This window comes from Pristiophorus japonicus, chromosome 10 (assembly GCF_044704955.1).
Source record: "Pristiophorus japonicus isolate sPriJap1 chromosome 10, sPriJap1.hap1, whole genome shotgun sequence".
NCBI classification, from domain to species: domain Eukaryota; kingdom Metazoa; phylum Chordata; class Chondrichthyes; family Pristiophoridae; genus Pristiophorus; species Pristiophorus japonicus.
In genome coordinates, this window is record NC_091986.1 from 221,412,332 (window position 1) to 221,430,805 (window position 18,474).

Below are 18,474 nucleotides of genomic sequence, written 5' to 3' on the forward strand. Positions count from 1 at the left end.
TTTTCCCAGCCAGCTTCTGCCAAACAGTGTGGGGCCATCCCCTGGCACGATCCATAGTGGTAGTTCGTGCACCGCTCCATCATAGGAGACTTTTACTGATGCACTGCCAGTTACTGGGATCAGCTCTTTAGTGTAAGTTCTCAGCTTGGTGTGAATGGGGCTAAGTTTGGGCCTGTGTGCCTTGTTGCGCCACAGCCTGTCGAAGGCCTTTTTGCTACTGACTCGCACCCGTGTCCAATTCCATGGATACTGGAATTCCATCCAATTCAACTTTTAGCATGATCGGTGGACATTTTGTGGTTAATGTGTGTACCACATACACTTCTGCCTTCTCGGTTCGAGTCTCTAGTTCAGTTTGATCCACCATGTATCGGTCTTCCTCTGCAACGTGGTGGTTTGCAGGGTTTGCAGCTCGTCTGCACATTCGCTGGAGGTGTCCCATTGTTCCGCAGCCTTTGCACGCACAGTGCTTGAAGCGGCATTGATGGGCCCGATGATCACCTCCACAACGCCAACAAGGTGTTAACTGCCTCGCATTAACAATTGATGGCGGACTCTGGGTCATCTGAGGTCGGGCAGCTGCAGGCGTGTACATCCTGCCGTATGTATTCCTGCCTGAAAACGACGTTACTTTGTGCACAGTACTAGCCTAAACCTCTTTATGCTGCGAAATTTGTTTGGTGTTATCGCTGTTGGATATAAATAGCTGGGCTATCGTTATGGCTTTGCTCAGGTTCGGTGTTTCAACAGTCAATAGTTTGCGAAGGATAACCTCATACCAGTAAAACCCGTTGTGTAAGCTGGGCACCAGTTGGACTTTGGTTGTTACACAACTGGGGTTGACAAATTGTTGCAGCTTCCTCATTTCCCAGACAATATCGGTTTGCTTTGTGAAGTCTCTCTCTCTCGCTCACTCTCTCTCGCTCACTCTCTCTCTCGCTCTCAATCTATGGTCACAAGAGAATTAGCCAGGCAGCAGGTGAGTCTTGTTTTCATGTTCTCCCCTGTCATGTATCTCACACTACTGTACATAACTGTATCTTACCATGCTATACATGACTGTAACTAGAGATGACCTGTAACCATAAGCTTACCTGACCACCAGGGGTGCACTTGCAGGTGACACTGGATACCTGTCCCAGACAGGTATATAAGGACAGGTCTCAGGCAAGTGTGGCATTCGAGAGCTGTGTAATAAAGGTGCAGGTCCAGAATGACCTTGACTTCAGTATGTGCCTCGTGTGAATCTGTACTGAGGGGACAGGATTTTACATTGGCAACGAGTTACGGGATTACAGAATCCACAGAATGGCGAACAATGGCTCAGAGGAAAAATACAATGTGGAGATAATTGGGAGGACTTTATAGAAAGGCTCCAGCAAAGCTTTGTAACCAAAGACTGGTTGGGCGACAATAAGGCAGACAAGTGAAGAGTCCATCTCTTGACCAGCTGTGGCTCGAAAACATACGCCTTAATGAAGGACCTGCTGACACCCGAGAAACCAGCAAGCAAGTCGTTTGAAGAGTTGAGCACACTGGTAAGAGACCACCTGAAGCCAGCGAGCAGCCTACACATGGCCAGACACAGGTTCTACAACTACAGACACTGTGTGGGCCAGATCATACCCGACTTCGTGGCGGAACTTCGGAGGTTGGCTAGTTTACGTGAGTTCTCCGATGAACTAAGGAGAGAAGTACTGAGAGACTTTTTTATTGAGGGAATAGGCCACGCAGGCATATTCCGAAAGCTCATAGAGACCAAGAACTTGACCCTAGAGGCAGCAGCACTGGTTGCACAGACATTCTTGGCAGGAGAAGAAGAAACGAGGCTGATCTATACTGCGGGTACGACAACTAACAAAACATCGGAACAAGAGGTTCACAGCGTGGAACAAGCCGCTACCCCCACACACAGACAAAAGCAGGAGAGCAGGCTCTCGACAGCAGGCAGTGGTGCCAGAAGCCATCAAGGGCCACAGGAACGGCCGTTCACACCTCATCAACCCACAATGTGAACAATCAACTACAAACTGAGAGAAGCTCAAGAGAGATCAGCCAGACGCAGCTCATCCTTCGGAAACAATAGAAGTGGTCTGTGCTGGAGATGTGGGGAAGGCACTCAACAAGGGGGTGTCGATTTCAACATGCTGTTTGCAGAAACTGTGAATATACAGGGCATCTGGCCCGCATGTGCAGAAAAACAGCAGCTCAGCTGGTATACGAATCGGATGGGTCGGAAAGCGGACCAGAAGATGGTGGGGACAGAACCCGGGACACCGATGTACAGCGGGTCAACACGATCAATGGCCGCTGCTCCTACAACAGAACGCCTCCTATAATGATGAGGGTCCTACTCAACGGGATACCCGTCAACATGGAGCTGGATACGGGAGCGAGTCAATCTCTCATGAGCGCTCAACAATTTGAACAACTGTGGCCGCACAAAAGAGACAGATCAAAACTCACAAGGGTCGACACCAAACTAAGGACCTATACCAAAGAAATCGTACCAGTCCTCGGCAGCACCATGCTCTCTGTCACACACAGAGGGACAGTGAACCGACTTCCCCTGTGGATTGTCCCCGGAGACTCCCCAGCACTGCTGGGGAGAAGCTGGCTGGCAAAACTAAACTGGAAATGGGATGGTGTCCATGCCATGTCATTAGAGGAATGGACCTCCTGCTCAACAGTTATAAAGCGATTTGAACATCTCTTTCAGCCAGGTGTGGGCACTTTCAAAGGGGCTAAAGTTAAAATCTACATCACACAGGATGCTAGACCGGTCCATCACAAGGCCAGGGATGTATCCTATGTGATGAGGGAAAAGATTGAACACGAACTAGACTGGCTTCTGCGGGAAGGCATTATATCACCTGTGGAATTTAGCGACTGGGCAAGTCCCATCGTCCCAGTCATGAAGCCTGATGGATCCGTACGAATCTGTGGGGACTATAAATCTACCATAAACAGAGTCTCCCTACAGGACCAGTACCCGCTGCCCAGAGCGGAGGATTTATTTGCCACACTGACTGGAGGTAAACTTTTCTCAAAACCAGACCTCAATCTGAATATATGACGCAAGAATTGACCGAGGAATCCAAGCTACTCATCACCATCAACACACATCGAGGCCTTTTCATGTACAATCGATGCCCATTCGGCATCAGGTCGGCAGCTGCCATATTCCAGCGCAACATGGAGAGTCTGCTCAAGTCCATCCCGGGGACGGTTGTATTTCAAGACGACATACTTATCACGGGCAGGGACACCGACTCCCATCTCCGTAATTTGGAGGAAGTACTAAAGCGGTTGGATCGGGTAGGCCTACGAGTCAAGAAATTCAAGTGCCTGTTTCTCGCACCCGAGGTTGAATTTTTGGGCAGAAGGATTGCCGCTGATGGAATCCACCCAACAGAGTCCAAAACAGAAGCAATTCGCCTAGCACCCAGGCCCCGGAATGTCTCAGAACTGCGCGCCTTTCTCAGGCTACTCAATTACTTTGGGAACTTTATGCAGAAATTAAGCACGCTGCTGGAGCCTCTCCACGTGCTACTCAGGAAGGGGTGCGATTGGTTTTGGGGGACGCCCAGGAACGCGCTTTCAATAAGGCACGCAACCTTCTGTGTTCCAACAGTGTTTTGACTTTCTTTGATAAAAACATAGAAACATAGAAAATAGGTGCAGGAGTAGGCCATTCGGCCCTTCTAGCCTGCACCGCCATTCAATGAGTTCATGGCTGAACATTCAACTTCAGTACCCCATTCCTGCTTTCTCGCCATACCCCTTGATCCCCCTAGTAGTAAGGACCTCATCCAGGTAAAAAGCTATTCTTACATGTGATGTGTCAGCGTATGGGGTCGGGTGCGTTTTACAACATGTCAATAGTGCGGGCAAATTACAACCCATAGCTTATGCCTCCAGGTCACTTTCGCGGGCGGAGCGCGGGTACGGAATGGTAGAGAAGGAGGCGCTCGGATGCGTGTATGGTGTCAAAAAGATGCACCAATTCGGGGCCAAGTTCGCGTTAGAAACCGACCACAAGCCCCTCACGTCCCACCTATCCGAGAGCAAGGCAATAAACGGCAACGCCTCGGCGCGCATTCAACGGTGGCCACTCATGCTGGCGTCCTACAACTATACCATAAGGCACAGACCAGGCACAGACAACTGTGCCGACGCGCTTAGCAGGCTACCCCTGGTGACCACAGAAGGGTCTGATGAAAAGGATTGCGAGATAGTCATGGCAATCAATGCCTTTGAGTCCACAGGTTCGCCCATGACGTCTTGCCAAATCAGAGCCTGGACGGCCAGCGACCCCACGTTATCCTCAGTAAAAAGATGTGTCTTAACTGGTGACTGGGCAGAGGCTCGCGATGCCTGCCCCGAGGAGATCAAACCTTTCCTTAGGCACATGCATGAGCTGTCACTACAAGCAGACTGACTGATGTGGGGCAGCCGAGTAGTCATGCCTCTGTGAGGCAGAGAGGCGTTTGTCCGGGAGCTCCACCGCGAGCACCCGGGGATCGTTCTCATGAAGGCCATAGCCAGATCCCACGTCTGGTGGCCTGGTATTGACGCGGACTTGGAGCTTTGCGTCCGAAGGTGCATCATTTGTGCCCAACTCAGTAATGCCCCCAGGGAGGCTCCCCTGAGCCCCTGGCCCTGGCCCACCAAACCGTGGTCGCGGGTGCACGGAGACTATGGTGGCCCATTCATGGGCAAAATGTTCCTCGTAGTTGTAGATGCATTTTCAAAGTGGATCAAATGCACCATTTTAAACTCGAGCACAACCTCCACCACTGTGGAGAGCCTGGGAACCATGTTTGCAACGCACGGCATTCCTGACATATTGGTCAGTGACAATGGTCCGTGCTTCACCAGCGCAGAATTCCAAGATTTTATGAGTGACCACGGCATAAATCACATTAAGACGGCACCGTTCAAGCCGGCCTCCAATGGCCAGGCGGAGCAAGCAATGCAGATCATTAAACAAGGCATGCCCAAAATCCAAGGTCCCACGCTGCAGGGTCGCCTGTCGTGACTGCTACTGGCATACAGATCTCGTCCGCATTCATTGACTGGGATCCCCCCCCGCGCAACTATTGATGAAACGGACCTTAAAGACAAGGCTCTCATTAATCCTCCCAGACATGCATGAAATCGTTGAGGCAAAGCGCCGTAAGCTAACTGAGTACCATGACCGAAATTCGAGGGGGAGGTGGAATGAGATAGGGGACAAAGTGTTTGTGCTAAACTATGGCAGGGGTCCCAAATGGCTTGCAGGGACAGTAACGGGCAAGGAAGGAAACAGGCTACTGGCGGTACAAATGGACAATGGCCAAACCTGCCGGAGGCATGTAGACCAAGTCAAAAGTAGATTTACCAATAACACTGCTGAACCAGAACCAGAACTCACACCACACCTGGTGGACAGACAGAGGGAACAACCTGAGGAAAGGGAAATCCCAACAGACAGCCCAGGCGAGACACCAACAATCACCCCGAAAGAAAAACAGGCACCAAAGCAAACAACTGAACCACAACTAAGACGCTCCACGCGAGAGCGTAGACCACCTGAGAGACTGAACCTATAAAGACAATAAGACCTTGGGGGAGGGTGATGTCATGTATCTCACACTACTGTACATAACTGTATCTTACCATGCTATACATGACTGTAACTCGAGATGACCTGTAACCACAAGCATACCTTACCACCAGGGGCGCACTTGCAGGAGACACTGGATACCTGTCCCAGACAGGTATATAAGGACAGGTCTCAGGCAAGTGTGGCATAGGAGAGCTGCGTAATAAAGGGGCAGGTCCTGAGTGACCTTGACTTCAGCATCTGCCTCGTGTGAGTCTGTACTGCAGGGACAGGACTTTACATCCCCCGTGATTGTTCTTATTTTCAATGTCTGATGTTGTGCGCGAGACCCCGAGAGTTAAGGTTCAGCCCCAGCTGGAGAATTGTGTCCAATTCTGGGCACCGCACTGTAGGAAGGATGCCAAGTCCTTGGAGAGGGTGAGGAGGATGTTACAGTCATAATAAAGTGATGCAACTGAGTACTGTCGACTTGAGTTAGTGTGACCTTAGCTCCTTTATTCAAACTCCAGAGTGCTGGTACCTTGTGGGTGGCCTGCTTATATACAGTGCTCCCAAGGGATGCTGGGATCCCTTGGGACTCCAACAGGTAAGCCCTCTGGTGGCGGTATGATACAGGTTGCCTAGGGTTGCATACATAACATCACTCCCTCCCAAAGTCAATAGTACACTTATTTACAGGGTGAGACGACCTGAGGCTTTTCGCTCCCTTGTCGATCGTCTCGGTACAAACACAGGTGTGGGTGAGTTGGTTGGTTCTTTGCTGGGCTGCTGGCCTTGCCGGGCTGCTGGGGATGGTGAGTTCGGCTTCGTGGTAAATCGTGATGTCGGTTGCCACTTGTGTGTGTGTTGGAGGGTCGAAGTTGGTGGTGTCCTCTTCGGGTTGTTCGTGGCTGTTAGTGAACCGCAATTTGGTTTGGTCCAAATGCTTTCTGCAAGTTAGTCCATTGGCAAGTTTGACCTGAAACACCTACTCCCTTCTTTGGCTACGCCAGTGCCAGAAAGCCATTTGGGACCATGTCCATAGTTGAGTCCAAATACAGGATCATTGATCTCAATATCGTGTGACATGTTTGCGCGATCATGGTACACACTTTGTTGATACCGCTTGCCCTCCACGTGATCATAGCGATCAGGGTGGACTCGAGAGAGCCTTGTTTTGAGCGCCCTTTTCATGAGCAGCTCGGCTGGGGGAACCCCGGTGAGTGACTGGGGTCTGGTGCGGTAGCTGAGCAGGACTCGGGACAGCCGGGTCTGCAGGGAGCCTTCCGACACACGTTTCAAGCTTTGCTTGATGGTCTGAACTGCCCGTTCTCGCCTGGCCGTTGGATGCGGGCTTGAACGGGGCAGATGTGACCTGCTTGATCCCATTGTGGGTCATGAATTCCTTGAATTCAGTGCTGGTGAAGCACGGCCCATTGTCACTGACAAAGGCATCAGGCAGGTCGTGCGTGGCAAACATGGCTCGTAGGCTTTCGATGGTGGTAGTGGACATGCTTAGAGACATTATTACATAATCCATTTTGAATAAGCATCCACAACAACCAAAAATATTTTGCCAAGAAACGGGCCCGCACAGTCAGTGTGGATCCTAGACCACGGTTTGGAGGGCCATGACCACAAACTTAGCGGTGCCTCTCTGGGTGTAATACTCAGTTGAGAGCAAGTGTTACATTGGTGCATGCATGATTCTAAGTCTGAGTCGATGCCAGGCCACCACACGTGGGATCTGGCTATAGCTTTCATCATTACTATGCTTGGGTGGGTACTGTGTAGGTCGCTTATGAACGTTTCCTTGCCTTTCTTAGACAAATCCATACGATTACCCCACAAAAGACAGTCCGCCTGTATGGACATTTCGTCTTTGCGCCACTGGAACGGTTTGATCTCTTCATGCATCTCCGCTGGGACGCTGGACCAGCTCCCATTTTGCGATAGTTTTTTTACAAGGGACAGTAAAGGATCCTGGCTGGTCCAGGTCCTGATCTGGCGAGCCGTAACGGGTGACTTCGTTTTCGAATGCATCCATCATCAAGAGCAAGTCAGCAGGCTGTGCCATTTCCACCCCGGTGGTGGGCAATAGTAGCCGACTGAGAGCATCAGCACAGTTCTCTGTGCCCGGTCTGCGGTGGATTACATAGTTGTATACCGACAGCGTGAGCGCCTATCTTTGGATGCGGGCAGAGGTGTTGGTGTCAATCCCTTTGCTCTCTGAGAATAGCGACATGAGCGGCTTATGGTCAGTTTCAAGCTCAAACTTGAGACCAAACAGATACTGGTGCATTTATTTCACCCCGTAAACGCATGCCAGAGCTTTTTCATTCATGCTGTAAGCCCTTTCGGCCTTGGACAACCTCCTGGACGCATAGGCGACCGGTTGCAATGTTCCTGATTCGTTAGCTTGTTGTAACACACACCCGACCCCATATGAAGATGCATCGCAAGCTAGCAATAAACATTTACATGGGTAATACAGAACAAGCAGTTTGTTGGAACAGAACAGATTTCTGGCTTTCTCAAAAGCAGCCTCTTGTGATTTCTCCCATACCCAGTTGTCTCCCTTGCGTAGCAGCACATGTAGGGGTTCTAGCAAGGTGCTTAACCCGCGTAGGAAATTACCCAAATAATTGAGGAGTCCTAGGATCGACCTCAGCTCCGTCATGTTCTGTGGTCTCGGCGCGTTCTTGATGGCCTCCCTCTTGGCATCGGTGGATCTGATGCCGTCTGTGCGATTCTTCTCCCTAAGAACTCGACCTCTGGCGCCAGGAAAACACACTTCGAGTGTTTCTATAGGGATTATGTTTCTAAAGGGATCAAGGGGTATGGAGAGAAAGCAGGAAAGGGGTACTGAGGGAATGATCAGCCATGATCTTATTGAATGGTGGTGCAGGCTCGAAGGGCCGAATGGCCTACTCCTGCACCTATTTTTTATGTTTCTATGTTTCAACCTGAGCCCCACGCGATCTAGACGACTTAGAACCTCTTCCAGGTTCTGCAAGTGTTCGATGGTGTCCCGACCCGTGATCAATATGTCGTCCTGGAAAACCACGGTGCGTGAAACCGACTTTAGCAGGCTCTCCATGTTCCTTTGAAAAATTGCCGCGGCCGACTGAATCCTAAATGGGAATCTATTGTCGATGAACAGACCTTTGTGCGTGTTGATGCAGGTGAGGCCTTTCGAAGGTTCCGCCAGCTCCTGCGTCATGTAGGCCGAGGTCAGGTCCAGCTTGGTGAACGTCTTCCCTCCAGCCAGGGTCGCAAATAGGTCGTCTGCCTTGGGTAGTGCATACTGGTCCTGTAGCGAAAAATGGTTAATCCCTTTATAGTTCCCTCAAATTCTGACCGAGCGATCGACTTTGAGAACCGGAACAATCGGACTGGCCCACTCGTTGAACTCCACCAGCGTGATGATGCCTTCTCGCTGCAGCCTGTCCAGCTCAATTTCCACTTTCTCTCTCATCATGTATGGCACCGCCCGTGCCTTGTGGTGGATGGGTCGTGTACCGGGAACCAAGTGGATCTGCACTTTTGCCCCCGAGAAACTTCCGATGCCTGGCTCAAACAACAACGGGAACTTGCTCAGAACCTGGGCACATGAGGCATCGTCGACGGATGAAAGCGCTCGGATGTCGTCCCAGTTCCAGCGGATTTTTCCCAGCCAGCTTCTGCCAAACAGTGTGGGGCCATCCCCTGGCACGATCCATAGTGGTAGTTCGTGCACCGCTCCATCATAGGAGACTTTTACTGATGCACTGCCAGTTACTGGGATCAGCTCTTTAGTGTAAGTTCTCAGCTTGGTGTGAATGGGGCTAAGTTTGGGCCTGTGTGCCTTGTTGCGCCACAGCCTGTCGAAGGCCTTTTTGCTACTGACTCGCACCCGTGTCCAATTCCATGGATACTGGAATTCCATCCAATTCAACTTTTAGCATGATCGGTGGACATTTTGTGGTTAATGTGTGTACCACATACACTTCTGCCTTCTCGGTTCGAGTCTCTAGTTCAGTTTGATCCACCATGTATCGGTCTTCCTCTGCAACGTGGTGGTTTGCAGGGTTTGCAGCTCGTCTGCACATTCGCTGGAGGTGTCCCATTGTTCCGCAGCCTTTGCACGCACAGTGCTTGAAGCGGCATTGATGGGCCCGATGATCACCTCCACAACGCCAACAAGGTGTTAACTGCCTCGCATTAACAATTGATGGCGGACTCTGGGTCATCTGAGGTCGGGCAGCTGCAGGCGTGTACATCCTGCCGTATGTATTCCTGCCTGAAAACGACGTTACTTTGTGCACAGTACTAGCCTAAACCTCTTTATGCTGCGAAATTTGTTTGGTGTTATCGCTGTTGGATATAAATAGCTGGGCTATCGTTATGGCTTTGCTCAGGTTCGGTGTTTCAACAGTCAACAGGATAACCTCATACCAGTAAAACCCGTTGTGTAAGCTGGGCACCAGTTGGACTTTGGTTGTTACACAACTGGGGTTGACAAATTGTTGCAGCTTCCTCATTTCCCAGACAATATCGGTTTGCTTTGTGAAGTCTCTCTCTCTCGCTCACTCTCTCTCGCTCACTCTCTCTCTCGCTCTCAATCTATGGTCACAAGAGAATTAGCCAGGCAGCAGGTGAGTCTTGTTTTCATGTTCTCCCCTGTCATGTATCTCACACTACTGTACATAACTGTATCTTACCATGCTATACATGACTGTAACTAGAGATGACCTGTAACCATAAGCTTACCTGACCACCAGGGGTGCACTTGCAGGTGACACTGGATACCTGTCCCAGACAGGTATATAAGGACAGGTCTCAGGCAAGTGTGGCATTCGAGAGCTGTGTAATAAAGGTGCAGGTCCAGAATGACCTTGACTTCAGTATGTGCCTCGTGTGAATCTGTACTGAGGGGACAGGATTTTACATTGGCAACGAGTTACGGGATTACAGAATCCACAGAATGGCGAACAATGGCTCAGAGGAAAAATACAATGTGGAGATAATTGGGAGGACTTTATAGAAAGGCTCCAGCAAAGCTTTGTAACCAAAGACTGGTTGGGCGACAATAAGGCAGACAAGAGAAGAGCCCATCTCTTGACCAGCTGTGGCTCGAAAACATACGCCTTAATGAAGGACCTGCTGACACCCGAGAAACCAGCAAGCAAGTCGTTTGAAGAGTTGAGCACACTGGTAAGAGACCACCTGAAGCCAGCGAGCAGCCTACACATGGCCAGACACAGGTTCTACAACTACAGACACTGTGTGGGCCAGATCATACCCGACTTCGTGGCGGAACTTCGGAGGTTGGCTAGTTTATGTGAGTTCTCCGATGAACTAAGGAGAGAAGTACTGAGAGACTTTTTTATTGAGGGAATAGGCCACGCAGGCATATTCCGAAAGCTCATAGAGACCAAGAACTTGACCCTAGAGGCAGCAGCACTGGTTGCACAGACATTCTTGGCAGGAGAAGAAGAAACGAGGCTGATCTATACTGCGGGTACGACAACTAACAAAACATCGGAACAAGGGGTTCACAGCGTGGAACAAGCCGCTACCCCCACACACAGACAAAACCGGGAGAGCAGGCTCTCGACAGCAGGCAGTGGTGCCAGAAGCCATCAAGGGCCACAGGAACGGCCGTTCACACCTCATCAACCCACAATGTGAACAATCAACTACAAACTGAGAGAAGCTCAAGAGAGATCAGCCAGACGCAGCTCATCCTTCGGAAACAATAGAAGTGGTCTGTGCTGGAGATGTGGGGAAGGCACTCAACAAGGGGGTGTCGATTTCAACATGCTGTTTGCAGAAACTGTGAATATACAGGGCATCTGGCCCGCATGTGCAGAAAAACAGCAGCTCAGCTGGTATACGAATCGGATGGGTCGGAAAGCGGACCAGAAGATGGTGGGGACAGTACCCGGGACACCGATGTACAGCGGGTCAACACGATCAATGGCCGCTGCTCCTACAACAGAACGCCTCCTATAATGATGAGGGTCCTACTCAACGGGATACCCGTCAACATGGAGCTGGATACGGGAGCGAGTCAATCTCTCATGAGCGCTCAACAATTTGAACAACTGTGGCCGCACAAAAGAGACAGATCAAAACTCACAAGGGTCGACACCAAACTAAGGACCTATACCAAAGAAATCGTACCAGTCCTCGGCAGCACCATGCTCTCTGTCACACACAGAGGGACAGTGAACCGACTTCCCCTGTGGATTGTCCCCGGAGACTCCCCAGCACTGCTGGGGAGAAGCTGGCTGGCAAAACTAAACTGGAAATGGGATGGTGTCCATGCCATGTCATTAGAGGAACGGACCTCCTGCTCAACAGTTATAAAGCGATTTGAACATCTCTTTCAGCCAGGTGTGGGCACTTTCAAAGGGGCTAAAGTTAAAATCTACATCACACAGGATGCTAGACCGGTCCATCACAAGGCCAGAGCTGTACCCTATGTGATGAGGGAAAAGATTGAACACGAACTAGACTGGCTTCTGCGGGAAGGCATTATATCACCTGTGGAATTTAGCGACTGGGCAAGTCCCATCGTCCCAGTCATGAAGCCTGATGGATCCGTACGAATCTGTGGGGACTATAAATCTACCATAAACAGAGTCTCCCTACAGGACCAGTACCCGCTGCCCAGAGCGGAGGATTTATTTGCCACACTGACTGGAGGTAAACTTTTCTCAAAACCAGACCTCAATCTGAATATATGACGCAAGAATTGACCGAGGAATCCAAGCTACTCATCACCATCAACACACATCGAGGCCTTTTCATGTACAATCGATGCCCATTCGGCATCAGGTCGGCAGCTGCCATATTCCAGCGCAACATGGAGAATCTGCTCAAGTCCATCCCGGGGACGGTTGTATTTCAAGACGACATACTTATCACGGGCAGGGACACCGACTCCCATCTCCGTAATTTGGAGGAAGTACTAAAACGGTTGGATCGGGTAGGCCTACGAGTCAAGAAATTCAAGTGCCTGTTTCTCACACCCGAGGTTGAATTTTTGGGCAGAAGGATTGCCGTTGATGGAATCCACCCAACAGAGTCCAAAACAGAAGCAATTCGCCTAGCACCCAGGCCCCGGAATGTCTCAGAACTGCGCGCCTTTCTCGGGCTACTCAATTACTTTGGGAACTTTATGCAGAAATTAAGCACGCTGCTGGTGCCTCTCCACGTGCTACTCAGGAAGGGGTGCGATTGGTTTTGGGGGACGCCCAGGAACGCGCTTTCAATAAGGCACGCAACCTTCTGTGTTCCAACAGTGTTTTGACTTTCTTTGATAGAAACATAGAAACATAGAAAATAGGTGCAGGAGTAGGCCATTCGGCCCTTCTAGCCTGCACCGCCATTCAATGAGTTCATGGCTGAACATTCAACTTCAGTACCCCATTCCTGCTTTCTCGCCATACCCCTTGATCCCCCTAGTAGTAAGGACCTCATCCAGGTAAAAATCTATTCTTACATGTGATGTGTCAGCGTATGGGGTCGGGTGCGTTTTACAACATGTCAATAGTGCGGGCAAATTACAACCCATAGCTTATGCCTCCAGGTCACTTTCGCGGGCGGAGCGCGGGTACGGAATGGTAGAGAAGGAGGCGCTCGGATGCGTGTATGGTGTCAAAAAGATGCACCAATTCGGGGCCAAGTTCGCGTTAGAAACCGACCACAAGCCCCTCACGTCCCACCTATCCGAGAGCAAGGCAATAAACGGCAACGCCTCGGCGCGCATTCAACGGTGGCCACTCATGCTGGCGTCCTACAACTATACCATAAGGCACAGACCAGGCACAGACAACTGTGCCGACGCGCTTAGCAGGCTACCCCTGGTGACCACAGAAGGGTCTGATGAAAAGGATTGCGAGATAGTCATGGCAATCAATGCCTTTGAGTCCACAGGTTCGCCCATGACGTCTTGCCAAATCAGAGCCTGGACGGCCAGCGACCCCACGTTATCCTCAGTAAAAAGATGTGTCTTAACTGGTGACTGGGCAGAGGCTCGCGATGCCTGCCCCGAGGAGATCAAACCTTTCCTTAGGCACATGCATGAGCTGTCACTACAAGCAGACTGACTGATGTGGGGCAGCCGAGTAGTCATGCCTCTGTGAGGCAGAGAGGCGTTTGTCCGGGAGCTCCACCGCGAGCACCCGGGGATCGTTCTCATGAGGGCCATAGCCAGATCCCACGTCTGGTGGCCTGGTATTGACGCGGACTTGGAGCTCTGCGTCCGAAGGTGCATCATTTGTGCCCAACTCAGTAATGCCCCCAGGGAGGCTCCCCTGAGCCCCTGGCCCTGGCCCACCAAACCGTGGTCGCGGGTGCACGGAGACTATGGTGGCCCATTCATGGGCAAAATGTTCCTCGTAGTTGTAGATGCATTTTCAAAGTGGATCAAATGCACCATTTTAAACTCGAGCACAACCTCCACCACTGTGGAGAGCCTGGGAACCATGTTTGCAACGCACGGCATTCCTGACATATTGGTCAGTGACAATGGTCCGTGCTTCACCAGCGCAGAATTCCAAGATTTTATGAGTGACCACGGCATAAATCACGTTAAGACGGCACCGTTCAAGCCGGCCTCCAATGGCCAGGCGGAGCAAGCAATGCAGATCATTAAACAAGGCATGCCCAAAATCCAAGGTCCCACGCTGCAGGGTCGCCTGTCGTGACTGCTACTGGCATACAGATCTCGTCCGCATTCATTGACTGGGATCCCCCCCCGCGCAACTATTGATGAAACGGACCTTAAAGACAAGGCTCTCATTAATCCTCCCAGACATGCATGAAATCGTTGAGGCAAAGCGCCGTAAGCTAACTGAGTACCATGACCGAAATTCGAGGGGGAGGTGGAATGAGATAGGGGACAAAGTGTTTGTGCTAAACTATGGCAGGGGTCCCAAATGGCTTGCAGGGACAGTAACGGGCAAGGAAGGAAACAGGCTACTGGCGGTACAAATGGACAATGGCCAAACCTGCCGGAGGCATGTAGACCAAGTCAAAAGTAGATTTACCAATAACACTGCTGAACCAGAACCAGAACTCACACCACACCTGGTGGACAGACAGAGGGAACAACCTGAGGAAAGGGAAATCCCAACAGACAGCCCAGGCGAGACACCAACAATCACCCCGAAAGAAAAACAGGCACCAAAGCAAACAACTGAACCACAACTAAGACGCTCCACGCGAGAGCGTAGACCACCTGAGAGACTGAACCTATAAAGACAATAAGACCTTGGGGGAGGGTGATGTCATGTATCTCACACTACTGTACATAACTGTATCTTACCATGCTATACATGACTGTAACTCGAGATGACCTGTAACCACAAGCATACCTTACCACCAGGGGCGCACTTGCAGGAGACACTGGATACCTGTCCCAGACAGGTATATAAGGACAGGTCTCAGGCACGTGTGGCATAGGAGAGCTGCGTAATAAAGGGGCAGGTCCTGAGTGACCTTGACTTCAGCATCTGCCTCGTGTGAGTCTGTACTGCAGGGACAGGACTTTACATCCCCCGTGATTGTTCTTATTTTCAATGTCTGATGTTGTGCGCGAGACCCCGAGAGTTAAGGTTCAGCCCCAGCTGGAGAATTGTGTCCAATTCTGGGCACCGCACTGTAGGAAGGATGCCAAGTCCTTGGAGAGGGTGAGGAGGATGTTACAGTCATAATAAAGTGATGCAACTGAGTACTGTCGACTTGAGTTAGTGTGACCTTAGCTCCTTTATTCAAACTCCAGAGTGCTGGTACCTTGTGGGTGGCCTGCTTATATACAGTGCTCCCAAGGGATGCTGGGATCCCTTGGGACTCCAACAGGTAAGCCCTCTGGTGGCGGTATGATACAGGTTGCCTAGGGTTGCATACATAACATCACTCCCTCCCAAAGTCAATAGTACACTTATTTACAGGGTGAGACGACCTGGGGCTTTTCGCTCCCTTGTCGATCGTCTCGGTACAAACACAGGTGTGGGTGAGTTGGTTGGTTCTTTGCTGGGCTGCTGGCCTTGCCGGGCTGCTGGGGATGGTGAGTTCGGCTTCGTGGTAAATCGTGATGTCGGTTGCCACTTGTGTGTGTGTTGGAGGGTCGAAGTTGGTGGTGTCCTCTTCGGGTTGTTCGTGGCTGTTAGTGAACCGCAATTTGGTTTGGTCCAAATGCTTTCTGCAAGTTAGTCCATTGGCAAGTTTGACCTGAAACACCTACTCCCTTCTTTGGCTACGCCAGTGCCAGAAAGCCATTTGGGACCATGTCCATAGTTGAGTCCAAATACAGGATCATTGATCTCAATATCGTGTGACATGTTTGCGCGATCATGGTACACACTTTGTTGATACCGCTTGCCCTCCACGTGATCATAGCGATCAGGGTGGACTCGAGAGAGCCTTGTTTTGAGCGCCCTTTTCATGAGCAGCTCGGCTGGGGGAACCCCGGTGAGTGACTGGGGTCTGGTGCGGTAGCTGAGCAGGACTCGGGACAGCCGGGTCTGCAGGGAGCCTTCCGACACACGTTTCAAGCTTTGCTTGATGGTCTGAACTGCCCGTTCTCGCCTGGCCGTTGGATGCGGGCTTGAACGGGGCAGATGTGACCTGCTTGATCCCATTGTGGGTCATGAATTCCTTGAATTCAGTGCTGGTGAAGCACGGCCCATTGTCACTGACAAAGGCATCAGGCAGGTCGTGCGTGGCAAACATGGCTCGTAGGCTTTCGATGGTGGTAGTGGACATGCTTAGAGACATTATTACATAATCCATTTTGAATAAGCATCCACAACAACCAAAAATATTTTGCCAAGAAACGGGCCCGCACAGTCAGTGTGGATCCTAGACCACGGTTTGGAGGGCCATGACCACAAACTTAGCGGTGCCTCTCTGGGTGTAATGCTCAGTTGAGAGCAAGTGTTACATTGGTGCATGCATGATTCTAAGTCTGAGTCGATGCCAGGCCACCACACGTGGGATCTGGCTATAGCTTTCATCATTACTATGCTTGGGTGGGTACTGTGTAGGTCGCTTATGAACGTTTCCTTGCCTTTCTTAGACAAATCCATACGATTACCCCACAAAAGACAGTCCGCCTGTATGGACATTTCGTCTTTGCGCCACTGGAACGGTTTGATCTCTTCATGTATCTCCGCTGGGACGCTGGACCAGCTCCCATTTTGCGATAGAGTTTTTTTTACGAGGGACAGTAAAGGATCCTGGCTGGTCCAGGTCCTGATCTGGCGAGCCGTAACGGGTGACTTAGTTTTCGAATGCATCCATCATCAAGAGCAAGTCAGCAGGCTGTGCCATTTCCACCCCGGTGGTGGGCAATAGTAGCCGACTGAGAGCATCAGCACAGTTCTCTGTGCCCGGTCTGCGATGGATTACATAGTTGTATACCGACAGCGTGAGCGCCTATCTTTGGATGCGGGCAGAGGTGTTGGTGTCAATCCCTTTGCTCTCTGAGAATAGCGACATGAGCGGCTTATGGTCAGTTTCAAGCTCAAACTTGAGACCAAACAGATACTGGTGCATTTATTTCACCCCGTAAACGCATGCCAGAGCTTTTTCATTCATGCTGTAAGCCCTTTCGGCCTTGGACAACCTCCTGGACGCATAGGCGACCGGTTGCAATGTTCCTGATTCGTTAGCTTGTTGTAACACACACCCGACCCCATATGAAGATGCATCGCAAGCTAGCAATAAACATTTACATGGGTAATACAGAACAAGCAGTTTGTTGGAACAGAACAGATTTCTGGCTTTCTCAAAAGCAGCCTCTTGTGATTTCTCCCACACCCAGTTGTCTCCCTTGCGTAGCAGCACATGTCGGGGTTCTAGCAAGGTGCTTAACCCGCGTCGGAAATTACCCAAATAATTGAGGAGTCCTAGGATCGACCTCAGCTCCGTCATGTTCTGTGGTCTCGGCGCGTTCTTGATGGCCTCCCTCTTGGCATCGGTGGATCTGATGCCGTCTGTGCGATTCTTCTCCATAAGAACTCGACCTCTGGCGCCAGGAAAACACACTTCGAGTGTTTCTATAGGGATTATGTTTCTAAAGGGATCAAGGGGTATGGAGAGAAAGCAGGAAAGGGGTACTGAGGTGAATGATCAGCCATGATCTTATTGAATGGTGGTGCAGGCTCGAAGGGCCGAATGGCCTACTCCTGCACCTATTTTTTATGTTTCTATGTTTCAACCTGAGCCCCACGCGATCTAGACGACTTAGAACCTCTTCCAGGTTCTGCAAGTGTTCGATGGTGTCCCGACCCGTGATCAATATGTCGTCCTGGAAAACCACGGTGCGTGAAACCGACTTTAGCAGGCTCTCCATGTTCCTTTGAAAAATTGCCGCGGCCGACTGAATCCTAAATGGGAATCTATTGTAGATGAACTGACCTTTGTGTTGTGTTGATGCAGGTGAGGCCTTTCGAAGGTTCCGCCAGCTCCTGCGTCATGTAGGCCGAGGTCAGGTCCAGCTTGGTGAACGTCTTCCCTCCAGCCAGGGTCGCAAATAGGTCGTCTGCCTTGGGTAGTGGGTACTGGTCCTGTAGCGAAAAATGGTTAATCCCTTTATAGTTCCCTCAAATTCTGACCGAGCGATCGACTTTGAGAACCGGAACAATCGGACTGGCCCACTCGTTGAACTCCACCAGCGTGATGATGCCTTCTCGCTGCAGCCTGTCCAGCTCAATTTCCACTTTCTCTCTCATCATGTATGGCACCGCCCGTGCCTTGTGGTGGATGGGTCGTGTACCGGGAACCAAGTGGATCTGCACTTTTGCCCCCGAGAAACTTCCGATGCCTGGCTCAAACAACAACGGGAACTTGCTCAGAACCTGGGCACATGAGGCATCGTCGACGGATGAAAG

General features: G+C 50.8%; 1 protein-coding gene across 1 annotated transcript in view; it reads left to right on the forward strand.

Annotated features, from left to right (window-relative positions):
* The window catches only part of LOC139275321 (interferon-inducible GTPase 5-like), a 314,503-nt gene that overhangs the window by 236,798 nt on the left and 59,231 nt on the right, over positions 1-18,474 (forward strand). The gene's annotated exons all lie outside the window — the stretch shown is intronic.